Raw genomic sequence first — 21,381 nt, 5'->3', positions numbered from 1 at the left:
TATGATCTCTGTAATTCTGTATGGGTGGGTCTATGCATCTGAGTTTCACAAATGTTCATGACATAATTTTTATCCTCTCTTCTTTCTGAATGTATAGCTATGGTTAAAATTCTGCCTTGGTGTAAATATGCTGATCTAGCCCTACAATAAAACTCATTTGCTAAGCAAAACTTTAGCCTAAACGTTAAACATTACCAGCCATATATTCGTATCTGGATCAAAATCATGACCAACACTAATCCCCTTGGATAAGCAATTTCTACACCTGCTTTATTTCCAAAGAAGACTTTTGGGTGCATAACTTTGCCTAGGATAATTGGCGAATGGTAGCTCAAACTTAATGTTATTTGTAACTTCAGGATCAGGCAATACAGATGTTAGTTTGGGCCATGGCATCTGGGTGGGCACACACTCTCTCTTCCTTATGGTGGTTCAGACGGGGGAGGGGATGTATTAGCCAATCCATCTCATAGTTCCTTTTAGCATTCTAGTTACACATTAAAAAGACCTAAATACTTTAGGAACATAGGAAGCTGCCTTCTACCGTGTCAGACTGTCAGTTAAGCAGCTAAGGAAAACAATTTATGGAGAGATTCTAGAAGTGGGTTTTTAAAAACCTGATTTAGAATGTAAATGCTACAAACATCGCACTTCACAGTACTTGTTGCAACCCGATCACCCTATCACTCTCTTTAAGGAGAAAAAAGTCCCTTTCCATTGATGGGAAACAAGGTGGCGCTTATACCACCAAGTACTACCACTTAATACGGCTAAGCCATGACTCCCAGAGGACAAGCAAGAGTGTCCTAAAATCACCTGCAAACAGAAAGCTAGTGAGCTAGGCAAAACATTCAGGGAAACCCACTCACATTTCTTAAAAGAGTGTGTGGTAGCCAAAAGAGTGTGGCAGGGACTAAGCAAGCTGTTAGAGTGGCCTGATTTGGAAAAACAGACTTGGGAAGAACTAACCTCGGGTTTGAGCGATAGAACCTCTTTTCGAGGTCCCAGAAAGAAACCTTCAAGGAAACGGGACGGAACGGGTGCCCTCATACTAGGGAATTGGAACGTTCCCCTTCTCGTAATCAGGTTAGTAAACCTGTATGTCATTTATGCAATGCCCGTGCATAGGAATAGGGAGGGAAGACGCGACCAAGAGGTTCACGCAGATAAGACAGTAAATCTCTTCTGGAAAAGTTTGTATGGTTATGTGCAAAAAGACAAGTGTATCTCTTCTAAACAGCAATGGGACAAACTATGGAAATGGACGTTGAACGTAACCCCCCGCCCGATTACCTGATGTGCCTTGTAATCCCCCACCCCCGAGTTACAGTACTACCTGCATATACTTCATAACCTTGTGGGTTTCCAAATCCTTGTGTGTAAATCTTTGTAGATATATCATGTACAAACAACCATTTTGTATATAATTGTGCTTTGGCAATGTACTGTATACTTTGGTAGTTTGTTGGTTCAATAAAAAAATCTTGTCCTATTAAAAAAATCTTGTCCTATCTTGAAGAAGCCAGGGAGGGAACTTGGAACCTTCTGCTCTACGCAGAGTGGCCGCATCCCCTAAGAATATTATCTTACAGTGCTCACATATAGTCTCCCATTCAGATGAAAACCAACCAGTGTGGACCCTGCTTAGCAATGGGGACAAAGCATGCTTGCTACCACAAGACCAGCTCTCCTCACATAGTCTTTAGTCTTTCCTCAGAGGAAAACTTTTCCAATACCTTTCATCTTCTTCAAATTCTGTACCTTTTTAGCATTGTGGTCAAGCTGATCAACCAGAAAGACTTTCAGTGACCATTATGGTGAAATTTGCTTGTTGTTAAAATCCCACACATTATGGTTTGTGGTTGGTGGCTTACCTCTTCCTGTCCACACCACAGATTACTAATTTCAGGCATGCATTTGCTTCCAGAAAAAGCAGCATGTGGCCCAATCTCTCCTTTTCTCCCTTTCACTGTTTGAGCTTTGTCGCTGCACCCTGCTGCTAAAACTGTACATGATTTGCCTTTGATTGGAGCACTTCTGGATTATCTGTTTTTAACACCTTATCTAAGTGTATTGAAATTGAATCAAAAAAGGGAGGAAGTATGGCTGAATAGCAGAGAGAAGGAACTTACAAATGGCGAGATCTTTACAACCTAGGAAGAGATTCCCAAGGGAAGTTGTAGAGAGTCCATTATCTAAGCTAATTAAAATGAGACTGGACACTTCACTAGGAAAAATATCCATTAGGGAACCATTCTACATTGTCAAGGAATGGACTGATTAGCTTAAAACCAGCGAAGAGAAAAGAAACAGAGAAATCAATCTGCAGCTAGAAGAGTTTCCATCCCTGAGATCTCAGGCACAGAAAACAAGCAGGATGGCCTAGACCAGGCCTGCACAACAAACAGCCCACGGGCATGCCTTTTTTCCTGCCCCCCAGGGCTACTTCCTCTTCCTCCCCCTGCTGCTTAAAAAACACCTTAAAAAAAAATTCCAGCCGCTGCACGGCCGAGGAGATGGCTGCAGGGGTGCGGGTGTTCTTCCTTACCCTCCCCCACAGCGGCAGCGACACACAGCGGCAGAAATCAGAGCGACACTCAGGCCTGCCATTTGGCCCGGCGTTGATTCCCAACTGCAGAAGTATCTTAACTGCGCAGGCATGCCTCGCAGTTGGAAAGCGATGCCGAGCCAAATAGCAGGACCAAGCGTTGCTCTGAATTCTGTCGCCGTGCGCCTCCACCGCCGCCGTGGGGGAGGGGAGGGAAGGACACCCGCACCCCTGCAGCCATCTCCTCGGCCGCACGGTGGCTGGAATTTGGGGGGGGGGGTTTAAGCAGCAGGGGGAGGAAGGGGAAATAGCCCCGGGGGCATCTCCTTGGCTGTGCAGTGACTGGAATTGGGTGGGGGAAAGCGGCGATTAGGTAGGCGGCGGTGGTGGGCAGTGGCCCCATGAGAGACTCCAGTGGTGGGGGCGGGCAAAATGGCAGGGATGGAGGGAGCCCAGCGGGGAGAGAAAGCATTGCTGAGGCATGGGGAGGGAAAGCTGTTAGTGGCGGGAGGAGGACGGGGACCTCCGGAACAATGGGGAATGGACTCTCTTTCACCAAGACTGCTCCATTCTCTCTCTCTCTCTCTCTCTCTCTCTCTCTCTCTCTCAAGCCAAGCCTCCTGCTGCATCCTTTCCATCTTTCTTTCCCCTTCTCCCTTCTTTTCCAAAATTATGAGAAGAGCTTCTCATATTTTTTTCCTTAAAAGTGTTCCATGTTATGTGTGATGATCTGGCAGAGGTGGAAAGGAAGAACAATGCATTTTATTATGTATTTTGTACAGATTGTATAATATTTATATTAATCTTAATCTTGGCCTGCCAGAACATCAAAAGTTAAATATTGATTAAATTCATTTTTAATTCATTTTTAATTCATTTCACTTTAATTTGGTTGGTTGATTGACTGATTGATTGATTTTAAGTGTTACTCTAATAATCAGCACCCTAAGAATTGACCTCGGCTCCGATGAACCAAGTCATGGTTGGTTTCAGCCCGCCAGGTCATTTGAGTTGTGCAGGCCTGGCCTAGACTGTCATAATATTGTTTCAACATAGCTTCATCTATGTTGAAACAAAACTGAAAATTAGGGGCTGAAAATTAGAGATATTTTATGCTCCGATACCAAGAACAAGAAATAGGAGTAGTTTTAAAACCTTGGTTGTTGCCCTCTTCTGACATAAATCCTAGCCATCTATGCTTGTTCTTGCATCACTTTCCCAAGATTATATTGGTGCCATTGCTATGCTGTAGTTCAGGGCTTTTAAAAATGTGCAACTGCAACCAGACACAAAACATGCAGTTGTAAGAAGAAAAGTGCAGTTCTAAAAGAACATGTGTGCCATTCAGGGGCATCATTAGAGGGTGGCCCATAGGGCTTGGGCCCCCAATAATGGCTCAGAGCCCTAAAACTCTTCACCCACATCCTTCGCAAATAGAATGTGAGCAGTGGCTGCTTCTGCTCCAGCAGCAACAAATACTTCTTGTCTATGTCTCCTCCATGAAAGGTGCTGTGCTGGGAACAAAACAGATGCTTTAGCCCCCAATACCGCACTTGTCTCCTATGGTTTCCTTTTGGAGAGGAGTCATACATCATTCTTTGGGGATGGGGCATGATTGAGTCCAGTTGACAAAGTTGCGGGGGAGGGCCTGTGGGCCCAGGCCCTGGATCCTTTGAGTACCTAGCAACACTTCTGCTGCCGTTCAAAAATTCAGTTCATTGCAGAAGATATGTTAGATGACATAAAAAGTGACTGATACCATTGCGAAAAATGAAGTGGGTAGTCCAGGCTCCTCTGGAACCCAGATCCTGATAAAACATACACATTTCTCCTCCCCTTGGCAAAGATGCTTCCTGCAGATTCCACCGCTACTTCCCACAGGGCCTTCATCAATGAATGTAAAACTTTTCTGCAGCAGTACTGTCAGACCCGGAGTGGTGAAGATCTCCCACTCTATGTAGGCGTCTAATGTCATAGGAACATAGGAAGCTGCCATATACTGAGTCAGACCGTAGGTCCATCTAGCTCACTATTGTCTACACAGACTGGCAACAGTTTCTCCAAGGTTACAGGCAGGAATATCTCTCAGCCCTATCTTGAAGATGCCAGGGAGGGAACTTGGAACCTAGATGCAATTCCCAGAATGGCTCCATCCCCTAAGGGGAATATCTTATAGTGCTCACACATCAAGTTTCCCATTCATATGCAACCAGGGTGGACCCTGCTTAGCTAAGGGGACAAGTCATGCCTGCTACCACAAGACCAGCTCCCCTGTCATGGAATGTTATTCTAGGAAACAAAGGATGTGTGCACATACAAGGAAAATGAACGGATGTCTGTGTAGTGATGCATGATTTGCATGTAAATTGCACTCATGTACCATTGTGTATTTCTGAATTTTCTCCCCCCACTCCCCCCCCATTTAAAACACATAAAACTATAATATAAATAATGGATCACATAGAACTAGCAAACAAAATACCAACAAAATTCAGCACGATTAACATTAAAAGGGGCACAGAAAAAGCCCTGCTCTGATTCAAATTACTACTAGTTTAGGAAAATGGCTTGCTATAGACAATCATTTACAGTTCTCTTTCGAAGAACTGGCAAAAATGTCCAGACAAGGTTCTACACAACAGCAACATGGCATGGAGTAGCTAAGTCATTTTTGACAATACTCTGTATACTGCTCCCAGAAGATCTGGCATCCTGAACCAATGACGCATCTGTCCAGAGGGAAAGCTGGATCTTGGACGAATAAGTGGGATTTGCTATTATTGTCTTCCTTCAATTATCAGGAATCACAGAGGGAGTTATATCCAAAACAACACCTGAGCCTAGAAGAAAGGGGATATGACAGAGATGTTCTATAACACAGCCACCCACAATCAAGGGCAGACAGAAAGAATAAGTAGATATTTAGGATCAAACCAAAAATGAGCCTTCATCATGAAGGCTCAATTCATAGCTAGAAAGCATTGAAACTTGGCTTTCTTCTTTTGCCCCTAGGAAAACTTTTTTTATCACATTAATACCACCTGAAGTCTCAGTCAACTGAAATGAGTTAATGTTTGGTGATCCTATGCAGAGCTTCATAGAAGTTCTATTATGCTTTCCCCCCTTGCAGCTAGTTCAGAATTTTCTCTTCCAATTCCCACCTCTGTGTATGCAGGGAGAAGTAATAGTCATAAAGAAATGTTCACTGCTTTTGAGCTATAAAACCATGTATTGAATGGTGCAAGCACTACTGGGCATTGTTATTACTGGAGACTAGATTTAAAAAAAATAAAAATTCAGAGGAGCAGCAGATAGAGTACCAGGGAAGCATCATTTTCTACCTCAGGCAAAATTGTTCAGGGAAGATAAGTTTTGGGTAGGAAGAGGTGAATAGAATGCACATTGCTTTTGACAAGGGAATATAACACACATAAAAATGTGCTAACAGCAGAAAACCTCTACAAGCCAATAAGGCAGAAGGTGACAGTACAATCTGAAAACGATTAGGCTGAATGCAGGAACTTGTATTAATGCAATGTTATGCCTGACATTTTAATTATGCAAATGTCAGGCCCTTCAATGCTTTGGGATTTTTTTCCTAATAGACGAGCCTGGTTACCCTGAAATTTTTGTCTGTTTTGGAGAATACCAAATTTAGCCAGCCAGATCATAGAACTAGAGATAGATGACCTTCAGCCACCTAATTATGGGACTTATGGGGTTGAATGCACTCCAACCACTAAGTAATGCTACCCAATTTTAAATGGCATGTTAGCAGTTTGGAAATACTCCTATACTGTGCTGGTGTTTGATAGGACCAGTTGCTCTTCCCTAACTAAATAAATGGAAATAGCCACTTTAAAAGGTGCCTTCCTGCTCAGTTAGCAGGGGTATATGGCTGCTCCATAACAAATTGTTCTGTGTGGCTCAAAATACAGTAAAATAAAGTATACACACACATTAAAACTGAAACACGCCCCCCCCACACCAAAAAAAATCAAGAGGTCTGACCAAACTCCTTTCAACCTTTGGTAGGACTTTCTCAGTGGCATAGTCCACTGTCTCTACAAGATTACCAGTTCAAAATATCAAAAGGCTTGCAGGTAAAAAAATTGGTAAAAAATTTCAAGTGACATATAACAAAATATAACCCCACACAAGGGCGCACTTAGGACTGGACCTCAGGGATCTGGACCGGTCCTCCACTGTGGGGGGGGCCTCAGAACGCTCTCCCCAGGGGCCTCTGATGGCACACACTCCTGCCCTGCATCAACAACAGGTGGCAGGCTGGCTGCATGTGTAACTGACCTGGTCGTTGGCTCAGCAGCAATGTGTGCACTGCTTGGCCAGGGTGGGGTGGGATGGGGCTCCAAATGTTATATCCCCGCTCCCCACACTGTTTGACAAGTGGCCTCCAAGTGCTTCTGGTGGCAGCCATCTGGACTGTGCGGGCCAGCAGCGGCACGATACTACAGTGGCAGGGCCTCCAACTCCTCTGAAAATGCAGAGAGAGAGAGACAGAGAGAGAGAGAGAGAGGAAAGAAAGGAATTTCCAGCTTTCTCTGAGCATGTTCTGATGTTGTATGTGGTGGGAGGGGGGCCTCCAAAGGGGGCGGTGGCTCCAAAAGGCCTTTTGTTCCAGGCTCCAAAATTACCTAGGTGCACCACTGACCACACACTGAAAACTTAATATGAATATATGTCACAATCATTTTCAAACCTTTCATCAGCTTCAGATGGTGCGCCAGTTGTATCTCTTCCTGGAGAAAGATGGCCTGAGACCACAGTTATCCACACTCTAGTAACATCCCGGCTAGGTGACTGTAATGTGTTCTACACAGAGCTGCTTTTGAAGAGCATCTGGAAACTTCAACTAAAGTGGCAGAAAATGTGGCTGCAAAAGGCATATTTCACTGATGTTAAAAGCAGTGTGCTGGCTAGCCATTTGTATCCAGGCTCAGTTCAAAGTACAGAACTGTTTTTATGCTTTCGGAACTCCATTCTCTAATGGACAGCCTTTCTCCACATGAACCTGCCTGTCAATTAAATGCTGTATCAAAGGCCCTTCTCTGGGTACCTTTTGAGTTAGGTGAGTACTTTCCAGAGAGAGGGTCTTTTCTTTTGGGGGAACACTTCCTTTTAGAAAAATGCCAGTAAGGTAATTTAAAATAAAAGTACATGAATTAACACATGAACATCATAGGCTGATATCAGAATAATCAGGAATAAAAACAAGTTGTTCTAGTAAGAAGAACTAATCAGCCTACTTTCCTTTCACTGTCTCTACGTCTGGACTAAATTTGGTGCACATGGAGTTAGATCTCTTGCACCTCAAATGTTCATGTGTTCACCATTTTGGAACGGGTGGATGCCATCATTACAAACTGCACCACTGAGGTGTCCCTGTGTGTCACTTGCTACAGCTGTTCCAAATGTGGTTCAAATTGGTGAGACAGTCCTCAGGTTAGTGCACTTGCACCTCAAAATTTTATGCATCTGCCATCTTGGATCGGGGTAGATGACATCATCACAAATTATACCATTGGGGCATCCCTGAACTGCAACCTAACTGAAACAACTTCAGTTTCACCCAAATAAGCTGTCTAAACTGTGAGATGTTCAGCTGGAATCAATGAGAAGCAGTGTTAGCTGACTGGCCCAGGTTCCTTCTATAGGGGGGTGTGTGTGTGTGTGTGTGTGTGGTCTGTTAATTCTAGGGCCTGTAGTTCAGAAAGATTTCTGGTTCCTATGCAACATACTATCAAGCATTTGCTTGTGCAAAGTGATTTTAATAGCTATTAATTTGATTTTAATGCTTTTCTGGCCTGACAAAGAAAGGGTGGCCCCAGGACAGTTCTTTGGTTCTGGTGATAACTTGCAGAATGTACATTTATTTCCACTAGGTAGCAAATACAACTATTTTGTCTGTGGAAAATATTGGCTTTTAAATAGATTTGCTGTATTTTAAACTGCACAAATAATAGTTCCTAATTAAAATGCATTATAATATGAACTGAGGTTTATTTTTTGTCATCATTAGCTATCAAAACTTTTTGCCAGAAACCTCCCTTATGGTGACATATCTGCCAACACTCCTGCCCCTCCAATGGTTGTCACTGCTCCGCCATGAAAAATGTCTCTCTACAGCCCTGGTTCTGTTTCTCCGCCCAATATGCTGAGCCACAAGAGCAGAATTGCATAGTGGAGCAGTTTGCCCAGACTGCACTTCATGCATGCTTTAATTACTACTTTAATTGAGTATTTAATTGTGAGGGGGAAGTTCTTCTGATGAACTGCCCTATATATGCAATTATGTAGCAACAGGAGAGCACATGGGGAGAGGGAACATGACATATGTACTCGTATTTCTCATTGTAAAGAAGGCTGGGCCAGTCAGATTTTCTGATCCACTCTAAATCACCTTGAGACCTATATCTCAATCACCTATACGAGTATCTTTGTAGACAGCTTTGGGGACTTTTGTTGAAAAGTAGTTTATAAATATCCATAGTAGTAATATATTAAAAGGTAGGGTAGTAATTTCATAATAAGAAATGCAATGAATGAATGAATGAATGAATGAATGAATGAATACATACATACATACATACATACATACTTATGTACATGTGGACTTCATTATCCACGGGGGTTCTGTTCCTGGCTACAACAGCAGATAACAGAACTGCAGATAAAGAGGCATTGAGGCAATGGGAATTGGGGGGCTTAGGTTCCTGGAGGCTTAACAAATTGTTCCAGAAAGAACTAATCTGCCTACTTTCCTGTCACTGTCATTACAACTGGACTAAATTTGGTCCAAATTGGTTAGACAGGTCAGACGTTAGTCCATGTGTGCCTTAAACACTCCTATTTATTATTTATTTATTTATTTGATTTATATACCGCCCTTCCAAAAATGGCTCAGGGCGGTTTACAATTAAAACAAACTTGTAAAACAATGAAAAGCTAAAACAAATTAAAAACAATAACACAACAATTAACAATTTAAAAAAATTTTAAAACAAGAATTAAACATTGTCCCCAGACCCCAGCTCAAGAAGACACGTAGACTTAATATGGATGAAAAGGGCCACAACTTTATTAACTATTACACAGGCATGGCAGACTGGAACACCAGGTGATTAATCACCCTTAGAGAACAGTGCGGGCCAATAGAAGCAGGTCAGAACTCTGATATGTCTGCTATCTTGAATTGGAGTGGATGCCATGATCACAAACTATGTGCTTAAGGTGTTCCTATGTGTCCCTAAATGTACCAAATTTTGTCCAAATCTGTTCCCAATACAACAGTACCAAATTTGGTTCAAAATGGTTAGGCGGTCCACAAGTTAGCCCTCTTGCACCTCAAATGTTTATGTGTCCACCATCTTGGATCGGGGCGTATGACATCATTACGAACTATGGCATTGAGGTGTTCCTAAGTGTCAGTCACTACAACTGTACCAAATTTGGTTCAAATAGGTTAGGTGGTCCACAAGTTAGTCCAATTATGCCTCAAATGTTTATGCATTCACTATCTTGATTTGGGTTGGATGACATCCTCACAAACTATGCCACTGAGGTGACCCTCTGTGTCGCTAAAGCTGTATCAAATTTGTTCAAATAGGTTAGGCGGTTCACAAGTTAGACCACTTGTGCATCAAACATTTATAAATCCACCATCTTGGATTGGGGTGGATGACATGATCACAAACAATGGCGTTGAGGTTTCCCTATGTTTCACTCACTACAATTGTACCAAATTTGGTTCAATTAAGTTAGCCCACTTGCGCCTCAAATGTTCATGCATCCGCCATCTTGGATTGGGGTGGATTACAAACGATACCACTGAGATATCCCTATGTGACCCTACAAGTGTACCTGATTTGATTTATATTGGTGCAGGCATTGTGAAGTTGATGGGGGGGTGCGGTATGCACACAAACACATGGATCGAAACACACACAAATGCATTGAAACACACACGGAATACTGGGTGATCTCATAGCCTACTAGAAAGTAAGCTAAAAACAGCTAAGTATTGTGCCATGCTCTGCTGGTCTCCAGCTGTCTGGCAAAGCCCCTCCAAAGCCTAAATTCTGCAATTTTTCACCAAAAAAGTGTGTGTGTGGGGGGGTATTATTACCACAGATGAAGCACTAAATGCATCATTTCATCAAAATGGTGGCTGGAAATTACCTCAGAGGTCATTTCCGGCCACCTTGAAGCCATGGATATGTGAAAAATTATCCCTTTTTTCAACCGCATATATCAAGGTCAGGTGCACATGGATATGCAAAACCATAGCTGTTGGGGCCATGTGTAAGGAGGTACACCTGTACATACATTTGGCTTACATGGAATAAATTATTCTCTAAATTAAAATTAAAATTAACCTAAAATAAATCTCTAGCTCTCTAATATGAAGACTATCAGATTTCTCTTTACTTCTGTTCTCTGCCTTACAATTAACCTATGTATTTCTATTAGTGCTACAGACAGATGTGAAAAACTGATGTTTTCAAAAAGAGAGGAGTTCTGCTGTTCTGTCCCTGTAGACTGTGATGCAACCTGAGATGCTTTGCACCAAGTATAGTGTAACCTAATGCTAAATCTGAATAATATGGTTCCGTCTTCCTTCCATCTTAACACTTGCAGACTGCAGGTGATGGGTTTTTTCCATTGTGCCCAGAAATCTCAGTATCTCCCCACCACCACCCCACTGTTCTTTTCACTGAACATTTAGCCTCAAGAAGAATTCTGGGGAAAATGAAAGTTTATTATGTGCTGTTTTAGTCAGTCAATCTAAAACTAGTCAGTCCACCTAAGTTCTCCCCAACCCTCCTAATGCAAAAGAGGCAGAGCTACCTGCAATTTCTTTATGATTTAAAGAGTTGTTGTAGGATTTCGGCTTTATATGCTTTTGTGTATATTCTTGTGCTACGTCCACCCCGTAAGCATTGTCAGTGGGTAGGACCTTTCTCTATTCCCATTCATACCTAGCAACCAGGATGGATTTATGGGAAGTATAAGATTCCACAAGAAAAAAAGAGCTTCCTTTTCCCCCCATAGGATGAAGTCTTGCTATTCTTTTTAGTCTTATTGCAGTTTAATCTCAGGGTCAAGGCCAAGCTATGCATTATATCAAATGCATAGTTTCTCTCTGCATGCTTGTTTAAGTGGAAATCTCATCTTGTGGGTAGAGTGGAGAATCAGAATATGTTGAGAAGAAGTATTTAACCATGTTCCCCTGTGCAGTAGTCCCTATAAAAACCACAACCCCAGAGGTAGTATTGTTTGTTTGTTTCTTTGTTTATTTATTGGATTAATAAAACACCTATTTTATTTATCATGTTTTTATTCCACATGATATGTACATCTCTAGGCAGTGTACAAAATATAAAGCAATACTAGCTGACCCTGCACAGAACATCTGTGCAGTTGTGCACTGAGCCTGTGGCATCCCCCCCGCAGCTCCCCCCCCCCCGCAGTTGGCTCGCTCGCTCTCCCCCCTGCAGCTCGCTCACTTGCTCTCCTTCCACAACTCGCTCGCTTGCTCTCCCCCAGCAGCTCGCTTGCTTGCTCTCCCCACGCAGTTCGCTCGCATGCTTCCCCCCGCAGCTCGCTCGCTAGCTCACCCTCCAGCTGCTCTCCCCCTCGCAGCTCGCTCGCTCTTCTCACGCAGCTCGCTCGCTCGCTCTCTCCCCCGAAGCTCGCTCATTCGCTCTCTCACCCCCGCAGCTCGCTCGCTCGCTCTCCCCCCACATCTCACTCACTCATGCTCTCCCCCGAGATAGCTCACTCGTGCTCTCCCCCTGCAGCTCACTCGCTCTCCCCCCCCACAGCTCGCTCACTCGTGCTCTCCCCCGCAGCTCACTCGCTCTCCCCCCACAGCTCGCTCACTCGTGCTCTCCCCCTGCAGCTCACTCGCTCTCCCGCCCACAGCTCTCCCCCTGCAGCTCACTCACTCACACTCTCCCCCCTCAGCTCACTCACTCCCCCCCCCCGCAGCTCTCTCTCCCACCCACAGCTCTCCCTATTGGGCGGGCCATGGCCAGGGCATCCCGCTGCTGCCTCCCACCTCCTTCTCCCAGCTGGCAGGGCTTTGCCTGCTGTCTGCCCACCTCCTCACCGCCGCCATTATTTCTCCCCGCCACTGCCTCCTCTTCCTGGCCAGCGGGGCTTTGCCCACTGTCCACCCACCTCTTCTGGCCAGAGGGGCTTCACCTGCCGGGCCTCCACCTCTGCCTCCTAGCCGCCGCCATTATTTCTCTCCACTTCAATGCTGGAACTCTTGCACGCTCTAGAGCATCTGCGAGTTAGTACTTGATTGTTCCCCTCACCTCAGACATCTTCCCAGCCTCACCTGAGCTGCACTCCTGCTCCTCCTCCATCCCATTGCTTCCATCCTCCTCACCCTTCTTGGTTGTGGCTGCAACATTGCTGCTGCCTATTGGCCAAGCTGCAGCCCCCTATCCCTAGAGACCTCCACACCTTCACCTGAACCCCACTCCTGCTCCTCCCTCCAGGAGCAGCAGCAGTGGTTGACCGGGCCATTCCTTGCTGCTGCCACCACCATGGCCGCTCATTCCCCTCAGGCTGCTGACAGGCCCGGGCCCACCTCTTGCCTGCCTGCCTCCCTCTGACAATGGCCTCAAACAGCAGCCCCAAACAGCAGCAGTGGTTGACTGGGCCCTTACTTGCTGCTAGTGCTGCCATGGCCGCTCATTCCCCCCAGGCTGCTGACAGGCTCAGGCCCGTCCCTTGCCCTTCCTTCTGTCTCTCTTCCCCCTCCCTTCTTTTTCTCTTTCTCTCTCCTTCACTCGCTCTTCCCCACTCTTTCTTCTCCCTCCCTTCATGTTTTTTCTCTCTCTCCCTCCCTCCCTGAGTTTACAGATCTTGTTCATCTTGTTTCCTCATCTAATTCACACAAAGGCAGCCTCCTCCTCCTGAAGAGGCTCTTTCCTCCCTTCACAACCTGTCTTTTTGCAGACCCCTGCCTGCTCTCCTTTTATATATATAGATTCCTCTCCTCTACAATCAAGAACATCTTCCAACCAGTAACAGTTGCATTCCATCTGACCTTAACCATCACGGGTTCCTCCACCTTATCTGCTTAGGGAATCCCCAGAGGTGTATCTAGGGACAGTAGCGCCTAGGGCAACCACTGAAATTGCGCCCCCTGTCCAAACATCTGACACCCATCTTTCAGATAACTTTACCATAATATCAGCTGAAAAATACAAGTCAGGCTCGTTAATCTTTTAATATTTCAAAAACTATTTTAGCAGTGGATGTAGCCAGACCAAAAAATGCTGGAAAACTACAAATATCAGTATGCTGGGGCTCATGAAATACCCAAATACTATGTGGAGGTGTACTTGGAAAACTAAACAGAAGTGCCTAATTCTCTACTATGAATTGTAGCATAGCTATTACATAAGGTTTAAAAATAAATTGAGAATTTGACTTTTCTCAGATACTCTGAAAATAATTAAAGAATATGCAGAGTAAACTGTGTCACTACTTGGAATATATTCTAGTATTTCAGAAAGACAGTTAAATGAGAGAAAGAGAGCAAGAAACTCCCAGTGGGCCTTAATACTAAGGATTTCACACTGATTCAAAGACAAACTCACCATTAATAGCCATATTATTACGACATCACATTTAACTCACTTATCACAAGAAGCAAAGTAAGAGCAAATGAATACAATCCTAGCTCATAAGCTTCAGATCAGTATTCACAAGCCCTGATTCTCTGTATATCGTGTCAAACTGAATAAGTGTATAGTGACTTGTATTATATTAATTTTTTTAAAAAATTACCTGTAACCCCTTCGGGAGGCTTCCTAAAGACCGGGGGGGGGGGCGCTCTGCAAAGGTTCCCCCTCCCCCACTGGCCTCTAGGGCCTGGCAGGGACCATTTGCACATGTGTGGTGGCCGTTTTTTAAAATATTTTTTTTAAATGGCTGCTAAAAACAAAATGGCCAGCACGCATGCTCAAATGGCCTCTGCAAGGACTGGCATGGCCTAGGGCCTCACAGAGGCCATCTGAGCATGCACGGTGGCCATTTTGTTTTTGGCAGCAATTAAAAACTTTTTTTTAATTTTTAAGAATGGCGCCCCCGTTCAAGTGGCACCCGGGGCACATGCCTTGCCTGCCCCACCCTAGATACGCCCTTGGGAATCCCCACTGCCCAATCACCACAGTGCCACAGGCTGCTCCTCCCTATCTGCATATGGAATCCCCACTGCCCAATCACCATGGTGCTTCTGCTCTCACAGGCTCCTTCTCTCTGTCTGCATATGGAATCCCCACTGCACAATCAGGTGCTTCTGCTTGCAAACTCTGTCAGCCAATCGCCTCCTTTCTACCATGTCCCCATGCATGGCCCGTCTTGGAGAATTAATAATATAGATAAAAAGTAAAAACAAATTAAAAATCCATAAAACACAATTAAAACACTCATAAAACAAGTTGTTAAAACAAATTATTAAACAAATATAACACATCTCCAGGCAGTTTACGTAAAAAATGAAAACAATTAAAACATTATAGACATTTTATTTTAATTAGAATTATGAAAAAGCAGGTGTGTCTTAAGATCTTTCTTAAAGGTAGTCAGAGATGGGTTATTCTGATAGGCAGCACATTTCAAAGTCCAAGGATAGCTCAGTTCCAAGTCACCACCAAAGTAGCCAGTGGCAACTGCAACCAGACCTCTCCTGATGATATCAGTATGTGGCAGGGCTCATGACAAAGAAAGCACTTTTAAACATTCCATTGGCACCAATGGAAGCTTCCCTCCTGGAGCTTTGGTGGAATGGTTTTCATCAGAAGCAGGGCACAGCAGGAAACCCTTAAATGTTCCCTCTCTATGTGCTGCTGTCTTGATCTAGATCCTCTCCTACCCATGGTTACTATGCATCTTTTTAAAAATGCAGGTCCAAACATGACAAGTAGTTTGACCCTAAGTGGCTGTGGTAACCAATATGATTTTGCCCGTGATGTCACAATCCTGATTTCAACATGACGATGCAATAGCAGTAAACAAGTGTTAGGAAGGAGCTGCAGATCAAAAGGATGCTGAATAGCATTAAAACACCATGAATGTTCAGCAAGGCCCCCCCCCCACCAATAACTGTAAAATACATTGATTTGGTGAGGGACAGGAATAAAAAAAGAGTACATACTTCATGTATGATTTGATTTGATCATGGATGAAGGGGCCGACCTGGTATGTATTACAGAAACTTGGTGGGAGGAGGCTAGTGGTCCAGTTTGGTCCCAGCTTCTCCCTTCAGCATATTCTGTAGAGGAGCAGGTGAGGGGACGTGGGCGTGGAGGTGGAGTGGCTGTGGTCTATACGGATAACATCTCCCTTACCAAGGTCCCTGTTAGGGTATCAGACCATATTGAATGTATGTATTTGAGTCTGGGGACCAGAGATAGATTGGGACTTCTGTTGGTGTACTGATAGCCCCGCTGCCCAGTGGAATCCCTCACTGAGCTCACAGGCTTGGTCGCAGAACTCACATTGGAGTCTCCCAGACTCTTGGTGCTGGGGGACTTCAATGTTCATTTTGGGACCAATCTGTCCGGGGAAGCTCAGGAGTTCATAGCGGTCATGATGACTATGGCAGGGGCGAGAAGCCTATTAGAATGGTCTGCCCAAAGAGGTTATTAGATCCAGTAAGATTCCAAGAAGCCTTGAAGGGATTTGATGTTGACTTTGTCGGTGATCCTGTTGATGCCCTGTTTGCGAATTGGAACAACTTGCTCACCAGGGCAGTAGACACGATTGCTCCCAAGTGTCCTCTCCGACCCACTTCAAAATTGGCCCCTTGGTATACGGAAGATCTACAGGGGCTGAAGCAGCAACTGGAGTGCAAGTGGAAAAATACTCGACTCGAATCCGACAGATTGCGACACAGAGCACATCTAAAGATATATGATCAGGCAATACGTGCAGCAAAGAGGCGGTTCTTTTCGGCCCGTATTGCCTCTGCAAGTTCATGTCCGGTGGAGTTGTTCAGGGGACTAGTATCTGCTCCCGCTCCCTTGAACCAGAATCTAGAGTCATCAGTTACCCGCTGCGATGTGCTTAAAGAGTTTTTCACAGATAAAATCTCTTGGATTTGGGCCGAACTAGATGGAGACCCCACAATTAATTTAATGTCTGAACTGGATGTGCCCAACAACTCCTCTTATGTGATTTGAATGGATTGGTTTCAGTTTGTGACTCCTGAGGATGTGGACAAGCTGCTTGGAGTGGTGAGGCCTGCCCCTTGTTCTCTTGACCCTTGCCTAACATGGCTTGTTCTATCTAGCAGGGAGGCTGTTGTAGACAGCCTGGTGGAAATCATAAATGCTTCTCTGAGGGAGGGCAGGATGCCTCCTTGTTTTAAGGAGGCAATCATTAGACCTCTTCTAAAAAAGCCTGCATTAGGTCCCTCAGAGTTGAGCAATTATAGTCCTGTTTCCAACCTCCCATGGCTGGGCAAGGTAATTGAGAGGGTGGTGGCCTCTCAGCTTCAGGCGGTCTTGGAGGCAACTGGTTATCTAGACCCATTTCAAACTGGTTTTCGGGTGGGCTATGGGGTGGAGACTGCCTTGGTCGGCCTGATGCATGATCTCCAACTGGGAATTGACAGTTGCTTTTGATACTATCGACCATAGTATCCTTCTAGAACATCTGAGGATTTGGGGGGGGGGGCGGGGAGGCACTGCTTTACAGTGGTTCCGCTCCTACCTCTTGGATAGATTCCAGATGGTGTCAATAGGAGATAGTTCCTCTTTGAAATCTGAGATTAAATCTGAGGTGTCCCTCAAGGCTCTGTATGTTCTCCAGTGCTTTTTAACATCTTCATGAAACCGCGGGAGAGATCATCAGGGGATTTGGAGCTGGGTGCTACCAGTATGCTGATGACACCCAGATCTACTTCTCCATGTCAACTTCTTCAGGAGCTGGCATATCCTCCCTAAATGCCTGCCTGGTAGCAGTAATGGGCTGGATGAGGGAGAATAAACTGAAGCTGAATCCAAATAAGGTGGAGGTACTTATTGTATGGTGTCAGAACTCTAGAGACAATTTTGATCTGCCTGTTCTAGATGGGGTCACACTTCCCTGAAAGGAACAGGTTCGCAGTCTGGGAGTACTTCTGGATTCACACACCTCCCTGGTTTCGCAGGTTGAGGGGGTGGCCAGGGGTGCTTTCTATCAGCTCCGGCTGATACGCCAGTTGCGCCCGTTTCTCAAGATCAATGACCTCAAAACAGTGGTACATCTGTTGGTAATCTCCAGACTTGGCTTCTGTAATGCGCTCTATGTGGGGCTGCCTTTGTATGTAGTCCAGAAACTTCAGTTGGTTCAGAATGCGGCAGCCAGATTGGTCTCTGGGTCATCTCGGAGAGACCACTTTACTCCTTTATTGATGAAGCTAAACTTGCTGCCAATAGGTTTCTGGACAAAATACAAAGCAATAGTTATAACTTATAAAGCCCTAAACAGCTTAGGCCCTGGGTATCTAAGAGAGCGTCTTCTTCACTACGAGCCCCACCGCCCATTGAGGTCATCTGAGGAGGTCTGTCTCCAGTTGGTGGCTAACTCATTTGGTGGCTACACAGAGACGGGCCTTCTCAGTTGCTGCTCCGAGATTGTGGAATGTGCTCCCTGCTGAGATACGATCCTCTCCATCTCTGGCAATTTTCAAAATACACCTGAAAACCCATCTTTTCGCCCAAGCTTTCTCAGCTTCCTAAATTTTTTAGGTTCTAAGCTCTGGTTTATTTTTAAATTGTTAAATTGTTTTAAGTTTTTTGTATATGTTTTTAACTTGTTTTATACTATTGTTAACCACCTAGAGATGAAAGTTTGGGGTAGTGTACAAATTTGATTAATATAAATGAATGAATGAATGAATGAATGAATGAATGTATCTTTAATTTTACAGTGATGTTATTGTGGGATTTTCAAGCACTATATGTTAAATACTGATTTCATTTTGTGCTACTGATTCATCTTTTGAGGTGAGAGTTGCATTGATGAAAACAATACGGAGGTCAGGATAGAAATTTAAAATATTTTTGAATCAAAAATGTATGAAGAATTATATGGAATAAACAAGAAGACTGTAAGCCTATTATATACAGCCTGGGCATACACAGAGCCAGGCAGAAAGAGTGCCTATCTGAGGGAGGATCCTTCAGTGCTCTGCACTCCTGGCGCAGTGAAGTGAGGGGATGACGGAGGAATTCCTTCTCCTGCTCCCTGCTCTGCAGCTTGCTGTGGCACCACTGATCGTGTGTCGGGGTAGCAGCAGAGCCCTGGCAATCAATTTGATCATGTATGGGGAGGCAGGAAGAAACTGTCCACACTGCCAGCCTATATGGTCACAGGCATGACCTTTATATATTTGTAAATGAAGCAAGCAGATAATAGAATCACAAAGTATCTTGAACTTCTCCATTTAAAAGCTAAATGTTTTAAAAAGCAGTTTTAAGTTCATTGGCCAGTATCCAGACTAAACATTGCATTTGTGCTGCAGAGGAAGAGTGGTTTTCATGCATGCAGCCCTCAGGGACATATTGTCAGGAGTCACAGTTGGCTTTAGAAGGAAGAGGAGGTTGACAAAAATTGCCCCTTCTCCTTAGCATGAGCAGCATTAGCTGTGTGCCCATTTTGTTGGTCTGCTGCATGCCAGTCATTGTGAGCAAGTGGTTTCTTTGAAAGGTGGAGCAGAAATACAAGGTGATTTTTTAAAACTAAAAACAATAAATCTGTTGGCCAAACATATCTCAGTCTATAGCCTTCCTCAGCAGCTGGAAAGCAAAGGATGATAATCTGATTCTTCCAGGGTTTAGTTCCAAGCTTATGCATTCATATAGGTGCTTAAGTAAAAATAATGTCTGTTCAGTTCACCCGTATGAAATCACACCTGAAGCATCCCTGTGCCTCAGGAGTGCCTCAGGCATTAAAATATTTGCTGGCATTTAAATAACCTGATTAGATTTTTGTGGGCAGATCAAGCTGCTGGGATTTAAGAAACCTGTGTGCGTCATGCAGCCTATTTTGTGATGCTTATTGAGCAAGTTTTACAGAGAACTTATCCAGCATTTGTTTTCTTTTTGATACATCACTCCCTTTTGAAATGGTGCCTTTTGAAGATTTATTCTAAAAAGTGAATACTACCTGAATAATACCATTTGTGAAAAACAAGAAACTGTTTAAGAAACCATCTATGGATAGAAGATTCATCTTTAGCTTCTGATATTTAATACTGTGTCTATCAGTGTCACTCCAAACGTATGTATACTAGTTTTGGTTATTAAGTTCCTCCTTTAATTTTCAGGCAAACATCCAGGAAGGGAGAAGCCAGCTGTTTAGATGCTGCTGAATTGTCCATGTTTTCCTCTTGTGAATTTCTTTTTCTCTCATATTACAAATGATTTCAGCATAGTTGATTTCATTTGTTCAATTTCTACTGAAGTCTGAAGAATGATGGAATGTATCTATTTAAACAACATTTGAATGAAACTGTGGCTTCCTATTCTAAAGCTTGTTGACACCCCCTTATCAGTTTAATAAGAAGACTATTTTGCATATAATTGTAAAGCAATAATTTGTTTAACAGAAATATTCTGGCCTTTTTTCTTCAATCTATCAATTTCCTTCTCAGCAAAGAAAATATTTGTATAACATTTTATTTCCTGTTATCTTTACAGTTGGCATTTTAAATTGACTGAGTTAATTTCCAGGGCAAAGCTCATGCCCAACAAATGCAGCTGGTGAATTCTAGGCTGCATAGCATCATCGGAACATATATGTCTCATACCAAGTCAGGTCCACCTACCTCAGCATTATCTACACTGAGTGGCAGCAGCTTCTTCAAAGTTTCAGGCAGGAGTCTTCCCCAGACCTACCTAGAATTGTCTGGGATTGAACCTGGGACCATCTGAATGCAAAGCTCTATCACTGAGCTACAGCCCCATCCCCAGTGGTGGCATACATGGGTCTCTCATCCAGACACTGACCACACCAAGTCCTGCTTAGATTCAGCAAGGTGGCCCTTAAACCATGCCCTGGGACTCATAAGAACTGTCATGCCTGGTTTGACATCCAGTCACTAACAGAGCCTTGGAAAACTGACAAGATGGAACCTGGCAAGCCTATCTGGGGAGAGCATTCCAGAGCAGCTACACTGCTGAGAAGACCTCTTTGGCTGTCACCACCTTTTCTCAGATTGTAGGACATACAGAGAAGGGCCTCCAAAGATGACCTCATGTTGATATGGCAGCAGGCTTCCCATGTCACAAGGCATGTAGGGCTTTAAGGGAATATATACATTTACGTGCTGCTGCAGAACCAGTATAAACTATTCTACCAAAATGCAGAATTTCAGGTGTCCTAGAAAAATATAGACTTGTTTTATATTGGGACATTTTATTTAAAATATTTCACTTAACGTTTAGTGCTAAAACAGCTTGGAAGCTGCCATAATTGGGCAACACTAGATAATATGAGGAACACATGGCTAACTAAGCAAAGAGGCACCTTTTCAAAATGGTGATTCTCTTTATTTAGCCAGGGGAGAGCAACTGGTCCTATCCATCCACAGCACAGTATCCTTGCAGTGGCTGTTGCTCATGTCTATCTTATGTTTCTTTTTTAGATTGTGAGCCCTTTGGGGGAAAGGAGGCCATTTTATTTATTTATATCTATGTAAACTGCTTTGGGAACCTTTTGTTGAAAAGGAGCATATAAATATTTGTCGTTGTCATATGGCAGCTGTCAAAAGTAGCAACCATGCTGCTTTCTGCTTTCTCCTA

The sequence above is a fragment of the Hemicordylus capensis genome, chromosome 2, assembly GCF_027244095.1.
Source record: "Hemicordylus capensis ecotype Gifberg chromosome 2, rHemCap1.1.pri, whole genome shotgun sequence".
Taxonomy (NCBI): domain Eukaryota; kingdom Metazoa; phylum Chordata; class Lepidosauria; order Squamata; family Cordylidae; genus Hemicordylus; species Hemicordylus capensis.
Note: the sequence above shows the minus strand (reverse complement) of the source record.